The following is an 8,250-nucleotide window of genomic DNA, read 5'->3' as shown; positions in this document are numbered from 1 at the left end:
CCCCATCCCTCCTGGCTGTAGCTTGGAGCCCCCATCCCTCCTGGATGTAGGTTGGAGCCCCCATCCCTCCTGGCTGTAGTTTGGAGCCCCTATCCCTCCTGGCTGTAGCTTGGAGCCCCTATCCCTCCTGGCTGTAGCTTGGAGCCCCCATCCCTCCTGGCTATAGCTTGGAGCCCCCATAACTCCTGGCTGTAGCTTGGAGCCCCCATCCCTCCTGGCTGTAGCTTGGAGCCCCCATAACTCCTGACTGTAGCTTGGAGCCCCCATCCCTCCTGGATGTAGCTTGAAGCTCCCAACCCTCCTGACTATAGCTTGGAGCCCCCATCCCTCCTGGATGTAGCTTGGAGCCCCCATCCCTCCTGGCTGTAGGTTGGAGCCCCCATTCCTCCTAGCTATAGCTCAGAGCCCCCATGACTCCTGGCTGTAGCTTGGAGCCCCCATCCATTGGTCCTTCTTCTGCCCTCTAGGGCCAAGCAGAATGGGCACATCCCCTCTTCCAACCTTCCCTTTTCCAGCCCTCCTCTGGCTTCTGGTATCTGGCTGTGGCCTGTGTTTGGGATTTTCTTTTCTTTTCCTGGGAATCAGAATCCCTAGAGAAGGTGGGGAGAGGAGGAAGGAGAGGTCTTCCCTCTTCCAATGACTCTTCATGATTTGAGACAACTCCCTCCCAGCCTCAGTTTCTTCCTCTGCACAATGAGGAAGTTGCTGTAGAGGACCCGTGAGGTTCCTTCTAGCTCCAGTTCCCATAAAGGTCAAACTTCTTCCTCCAGCCCTTCCCCTGCCTGACTACTCCTTCCCTCTCCTCCCACCCTCTGGTCTAGGTCAAGGGCAATGGACCGGAAGGCCGGGAATCCCAGCCAAGATGCCGATGACGACATCTGAGTCCAGACCCTGTAGGAGCGTCTGGGAGAAGGGCAGGAATTGGGACTCCCCCCTGCCAGCCCCAGCCCCGACCACACTCTTGAGAGAGTTCAGCTGGAATGTGGGACTGTTTCAGCAGACTCTTGGGACACCCAGACTCGATGGGGAAAGAGAGCCCCCTGGGCCCCCTCTGAGAAAGCGTCAGGCATCAGAGAAGCCCCCAAAGAGGAAGTGGGGGTGGGTGGCCCAAGATGCTGGTTAGAGGCCGGGAAAAGCCAGAAAGGGCAGCGCCTAACTGCCAGCCCCAGAACTGGAGTGTGTGTAGCCAGGGCTGGTTGGCCACTCCCCAGAGAGCTGACCTGCGAAGGAGCCCCAGAAAGGGCATTCTGAACCCAGAGGGAGGGCCCTGGTGTTCCAGGCATTTTCTCAGGCAGAGGAAGAAGGTGGAGTGCCAGCTTGAGGGTCAGGATGTCCAGATCAACTGGTCATAGGATCACAACTGGGGGGCCTCTTGAAGCCTCCCTACTCCTCTGCTCCATTTTACAAATGGGTAAACTGAGGCCCAGAGATGTGACTTATCCAGTATCATATAGGTGACAGAGAGGAGCTGGGATGTAAACCTGGTCTTCTGGCTCCCGAGTCCCCTCTCTTTTCACTCTATTTTCCCAAAGCAGCAGGGCAGGGGCTCAGTGTCCCCCAACTCCCAAGCCCAGTCTTGGCTGGGGGAGGGGAGGGGAAGCAGGTACAATGGGGAGTGCCCTCTCTCCTAGGAGTGCCACTCTGATGGTGCCTGCCCCATCCAGACTGTACCGGACAGCCCCAGCTGTGCCACAGTGTCATCCGAAGGAGCTGCCAGCCCAGCCTCGAGCTGGCATTTCGACTGTCAGGAATGAGTCACTTTGGGGTTTGGGGGCTGTTTGTCAATCTGGGCCGTCCCAAAGTCCAAGAATGATGGTACCAGGAGCTGTCAGGGCCCAGGAATGAATGGAATTCCACCTCGAAGGCTCCCACCTGCCCCCAGAATCCACGTCCACAGTAGGCTTTCCAAGGGGAAATGAGACAATGTTTGTCCAGTGGCAGGTGCGAGTCAGAAACGACAAAGAATGAGTCTCCCCACGATGTCAGCCTCCTCCCACCCATGCGTTCCAGTCCTGGATGCAGCGTCCCTGGGGCTAGACCGGAGGGCAAGAAACCACCGATGAGGAATCCAGAAAGGGGGGCCAGGAGGGAGGAACTCTTGACTTCTCTCTTGGCCGGAAGCCACCCTACACTAGTGGCGGCTGCCAGGTTCCTTTTCCCAAAACAGTGCCGTGATCATGTCCCGTCCCCATTCCAACATCCTCGATGACTCCTGCCGGGTGTCCTGCCTTCAAATCTAGTCCCACTGAGTCATCTCTTTCTCTCTTGGTTCATCTGGAGGATGGGTGGTTGGATGTAGTGAATGAATGAATGAATGAATGAATGAATGAATATATTGAATAAAAAAAAGCAGTGATTATACCTCTCTGTTGTATCCCCCTTCCCCAAGCACAGGGTACTCAGTTGGGGAGAAAGAATAAGGACAGAAGTTGCTACCTACTCCCCTCGTTCCAGTAGTTTGGACCTAACAACATCACCTTGACCATCTATCATCTTGAATGAATGTGAGATTACTGGAGCCCAACGTTTCATTATCTTATCTTCCATGGATGCCCCAGTTCACTCATTGCCTTAATCTCTTAAGAGCAGAACCCAGAATCATTGGATGACAGGGCCAGAAGAGACCCTGGAGATGATCTAGTCCAACTTTCCCATTTTACAGATGAGAAAATTAAGGCTCAGAAAAGCAAGGGGACTTGAGGCCAGTTCAGGCAGTACTCTTCCCATTGTCCACTCAGATCCTATTCCAGGATGATGCAGGGTACTGGATAAATCACTGAGCCTCAAGTCCAGAAGACCTGAGTTCAAATCTGACCTCAGACACTAGGGATGTGATCTCAGACAACTCACCTCACTTTTATCTGCCTCAAATTCCTCATCTATAAAATGGGGATAATAACAGCAACGATCTTCCAGAGTTGTGAGGTCATATGAGATAATACTGGTAAAATATTTTGCAAATCTCAAAACACTACATAAATGCTAGCTATTAGATATTTATTAAGTACCTACTGTATGCCATAGCCAAACCAGCTAAGAGCCGGGGACACCCAGACAAGATGAAAGACCTTTTTGCCTGGAGGAGATGTCTATTGCTCTAAATTGTCTCTATTTTCCACCCTCCTTTCCTTTTTTTGGTATTACATTTTTATAAGTGGATTCCTGGCCCTCATGCTCTTTGGGAGTCCTTTCCCGAGACCAGCATCAGAAATCACAATTATAATCCTCCAGTCCAATTCTTGGGTGCCTCATTGTGAGGGGCAGTTGGCCACAGGCTCTGGAAGGCTCTCCGAGAGAGGAATCCAAGTTTTGGCTACTCTTTTCCTTCAGACATGCCAAGACTTAGTTTCTGACTCTCCAACATCTCTCCAGTTCTCTCCTCTCACACGGGTCCTCATCCTCCTTCACCTGGACCACTGTGAAAGAGGTAGTTTGGCCATCTTTCCTCATCATTCTCCCACCTCCTTGATTAGGAATGAATGAATGAATTATAGTTAGTATGAGAATTAGCAATGAATGAATGAATGAGTTAGCATGAGGATTAGGAATGAATGAATGAGTTAGCATGAGGATTAGGAATGAATGAATGAATGAGAGTTAGCATGAGGATTAGGAATGAATGGATGAGAGTTAGCATGAGGATTAGGAATGAATGAATGAGTGAGAGTTAGCATGAGAATTAGGAATGAATGAATGAGAGTTATCTTGAGGATTAGGAATGAATGAATGAATGAATTATAGTTAGTATGAGAATTAGGAATGAATGAATGAGAGTTAGCTTGAGGATTAGGAATGAATGAATGAATTATAGTTAGTATGAGAATTAGGAATGAATGAATGAGAGTTAGTTTGAGGATTAGGAATGAATGAATGAATGAATGAATGAATGAATGAATGAATTATAGTATGAGAATTAGGAATGAATGAATGAGAGTCAGCATGAGGATTAGGAATGAATGAATGAATGAATGAATGAGAGTTAGCATGAGAATTAGGAATGAATAAATGAGAGTTAGCTTGAGGATTAGGAATGAATGAATGAATGAATTATAGTTAGTATGAGAATTAGGAATGAATGAATGAGAGTTAGTTTGAGGATTAGGAATGAATGAATGAATGAATGAATGAATGAATTATAGTTAGTATGAGAATTAGGAATGAATGAATGAGAGTCAGCATGAGGATTAGGAATGAATGAATGAGAGTTAGCATGAGAATTAGGAATGAATGAATGAAAGTTAGCATGAGGATTAGGAATGAATGAATGAATAAGAGTTAAATTAGCATGAGAATTAGGAAGGAATGAATGAGGGCTAGAGTCAGCTCTAAGGATGAAGGAATGGAAGGAGAGGCATCTATTAAGGACCTGCTTTAAGACAGGCTCCATGAAGGGGGGCATGTCAATGTGTTCCAGTCCCTGCCTGCCCTCCAGGAGCAGGAACATTCTTAGGGTAAAGATGGAGGCCCAAGAAGGGAGTGTGGGCCTGGGGCCTCCCAGAATGATGGGCCCTGGGGAAGTGGATCATCCTGGAGCAACTGTAGTATTTATTGATGATTCTCCCCAGCTTGGTGGTAGGGTGGCTGCCAAGATGTCCAAGGAGCCTCAGCTTTCCTAGTGGATGGTGTGGAGCCCTGGTGTAGACCCAGTAAGTTAGGGTGGGCTAAGGGAGTTTGCATTGGGGGTGGCAGAGAAGGGAGGGGGAGGGGGCCACAGTCTCTAGAATTCCAAGAGTGGCCATTGGGGGGTGGGGTCTGCAGATGGTAGGATGCCCAGGGAGACCTGGCTTTCCTTGTGGATGATGCTATTTCATTTGGCAGAGGAGGAAATTGAGGCTCGCAGGGCAGCTTACAAGTAGCAAAGACAGGATTTGAACCCCAGTCCTATGACTCTGAGTCCAGAGTTTCTTCCCTAGTGACAGCAGCCCTCAGACTCACGGAGCTGCCAGCAGCCTTAAGCCTCCCCACGTGACCCTAGAATATCTTCTGCTTCCATCTGTCTCCTGGGGCCAGGAATGCCACCGTCACTCGATCATTCTTCTGGGCAAACGTATTGCATGCCCGTCCCGGAATCTCCTGCCACGAGTGAGAGGCACTGGCCTGGGGCCGAGAAGGCTTTGGACCTGGCGTCAGAGGCTGGAGCAGGGACTGGGGGGGGGGGTCCCAGAAAGGGAAGTCTGGGCTGCAGGGAATAAATTTGATCCGCCCAGGGCACTGGGCTCCCACCTAGCCTTGAAGGGTGCTCAGGGGAGACAGCAGGGTCCTAGAATCAAATCCCAATCCTGGCTGGAGCTCTTGTTGGGTGCCTTTTGGCTAACCACTGAGCTTGGCCAGCCTTGGTTTCCTCTGCTGCAACAGGAAGGAGTTGGATTCAGGGGCCTCTTGCTGGGCATAGAATCGATGCTTTTCTCATTCATTCATTCATTCATTCATTGGTCCCCTCTGGCTCTAAATCTGGGCTCATCCCCCTGGGATGGGGTCTGAGGGAAGCAGGAGAGCAGCTGCCCCCTTCCCGGCCTGTCTGGAAGCATCCCCGTGGAATGAATGGATGTGAGGGTGGAAGGTGGGAGGCTCCTTAGTCACCAGGGGAGGCTTATGAAAGGGAGGATTGTTTGTCCAGCTCCCTTACTCACCAGCAGGGTGTCCCTCCGGCAGCCCCCAGGGCCTGGGATGAGAAGCCTGCCAGGAAGCGATGGGCACTGGCAGGGCCAGGCCGGAGGGGATGGACACAGGGGTGGCCCTGGGGTCGTGCCCAGCTTCGGTAACGTGTGAATCACCCATGGGAGCCCTGAAAGGGGCCTTAGAGGATTCCAGGCCCCCTCCCCCTCTTTCCCATCCATCCTTTGGCTCCTACCTCCACACCCCCAGTTTGGCCTCTGGGACCCCTCTCTGCTCTTGTTCACTCTATACACCCGGCAGAATCACCTTCCAGCTCCCTCCCATGCTCCTTTGCACTCAGGAATGCTGAGGAACTTGGCTTTTTATTGTTCTGTCATTTCCAGATTGACTTTGGGACCTCATTTGGGTAGCAGAGAAGAGATCCTGGCTTGTTGGCCATTTCCTTCTCCAGTTCATTTGACAGATGAGGAAACTGAGGCCAACAGGGTTCAGTGACTTGCCCAGAGTCACCCAGCTAGTAAGTGGCTGAGGCCAGATTTGAACTCAAGTCTTCCTGACCCTATATCTATACACTGTGCCGCCTAGCTTCCCAGAAAGTTTGGGTACCCAACAGCAGCTCCCTCTCTGCCCTCCCCATCATAGTCAGCTTTCCTCATTGAGAGGTAGAAGGGCCTTTGGAGATCATCAAGTACAACTCTTGCACTTTACGGAGGAGGAATGCAGCCCTAGAAAATGTAAACGAAGACTTAGTTGGGGTTGTATAGCTAATCAATGTCCATGGCATGATTTGAACCCAGTTCTTTCCGATTCTAATTTAATTCCACGAGTATTCTTTATGAAGTACCTCTGGTGTGCCTGCATTGCAAACTAGAGGAGATCTTGGCAGTCCAGTTCCTTTTTTATAGGGTCGAGAATGTTGGATCTTAGAAAGGGGAAGCAGCCTGGCTGAAGTTGCCCGTCTCATAAGCACCGGGAGTGAGACTCTGGACCAAGTCCTCGGACCCCAGTTCCCCTTGTCCCACGAGTGATACAATTTGTAGAAACCCAGAATGTCAGATCCTTCCTAATCCAGCTCTGACACAGCTGCCCAGATTGCTTTCCTATGATTCTCCTTCCCAAAGCTCTGGGTTCCAGCTCAGCTGTGCTACTAGAGGCTCGCCAAACCTCTCTGGTCCTCTTTCACATCCAGACTTTGAAGCAAGTGTTGCAGAGGACACCAGGTCCTTGGGAGTGGAAAAACCACTAACTCTAAAGTCAGGGAACCTGGGTTCAAATTTCACTCCTGATACTTGCTCCCTGGACAATCCTAGGCAAATAATCTTACCTGCCCGGGTCTTGATTTATTCCTCTGTAAAATGAGGGAGCTGGCCTCAGAGATCTTGTAGGTCCCTTCTACTCTGAAATGAAGGATCATATGATTTCCTCCCTGTGCCTCAGTTTCCTTATTTGTAGAAGGAGGGGTTGGGCTTAGATGTTCTCTGAAGTCCCTTCCGGGTCTAGATCTGATGACTTGCTGGTGGGTCACACAGGAATTAGTGTCAGAGGAGGGAAGGGAACTCAGGTCGTTGCTCTCCCTTGGGTCCAGCCAATGGGAAAAGTTGCTCATTGTTTGCTTTGGGGACAGCTATTTAGATGGGCGAATTCAGTAAATTTTCAAACTCGGGGGGCCCTCATCTAGGCAACCCTCTCATTTTATAAAGAGGGAAACTGAGGCTAGGGGAGGACAAATCATTTGCTCAATGGTCACATGGCAATGTGTGGCAGCCGGAGGATGGGAGTCGAGGTTTCCTGACCACTGTCTGCCTGTCGGTGCAATGGGAGGACTTCCTTCTAAGAAATGTCTTAGGGTAGTTGGCTACAAGGGAATTTAGAGAACAATTAGCCCAGCCCCTTCCCCTCAGAGAGAGGGAAACTGAGGCCTGGAGACAGCGAGGGGATTCCTCAACTCCTACTGCAAGTTAATGGAAGAGTTGAGTCTATCCCCCAAATCTCCCAACTCTTGATGCAGGGCAGGGACATACCTAGGAATTCCTGACCTGGGGGCCATTGGCAGGACAGCTGAGGAAGAAGGGGAGCATGGGGGTGTAGGGATCCCCTCATTCTGACACCTGGTACCTTCTGGTGTCACTAATTCTTGCTATCCAGTATCAACCTCAGATCTTTCTGCCCTCCGAAGAAGTGCCTCCAGTTCAAATGGGGCTCCCTGAGGCCAAGGTCTAGTTGGCCTCCCCTCATTGGGGCCAACTCTTGTGTTCTTCCAGTGCCCCATGATGCCTTTGCTGAGGTTAAAGAGGGAGAGCAGTCTGCTAGGTTGCCTGGAAGCAAAGCTCACCAGGAATGGACTTTCTGGAGCTATTCCAGGGAGAGTAAATGCATCAGGGACATGAAAGATGCTCAGGGCTGGAGCAAAAGAATGTTCATTCTTTGGGGGTGTCTGCAAGAGGAAAAGCAGAAGAGTGAATTTTGAGTTGCGAGTTCTAGTCCAGAAGTGGGAGTTTGGTGTTGGATCATCCCCATCATTGCAAGACAAAATGGGATACGAATATGACTGTGGAAGGGGTACTCACAGCTTTCTTCAGGTGGATTAGCCGGTCATGAGATCCTGCAGGGATGGGACACAGGCCTCCTAAATCC

This window comes from Monodelphis domestica, chromosome 3, assembly GCF_027887165.1.
Source record: "Monodelphis domestica isolate mMonDom1 chromosome 3, mMonDom1.pri, whole genome shotgun sequence".
NCBI classification, from domain to species: Eukaryota; Metazoa; Chordata; class Mammalia; order Didelphimorphia; family Didelphidae; genus Monodelphis; species Monodelphis domestica.
The sequence above is the reverse complement of the archived record's forward strand: the minus strand, read 5'-3'. Positions refer to the sequence as shown.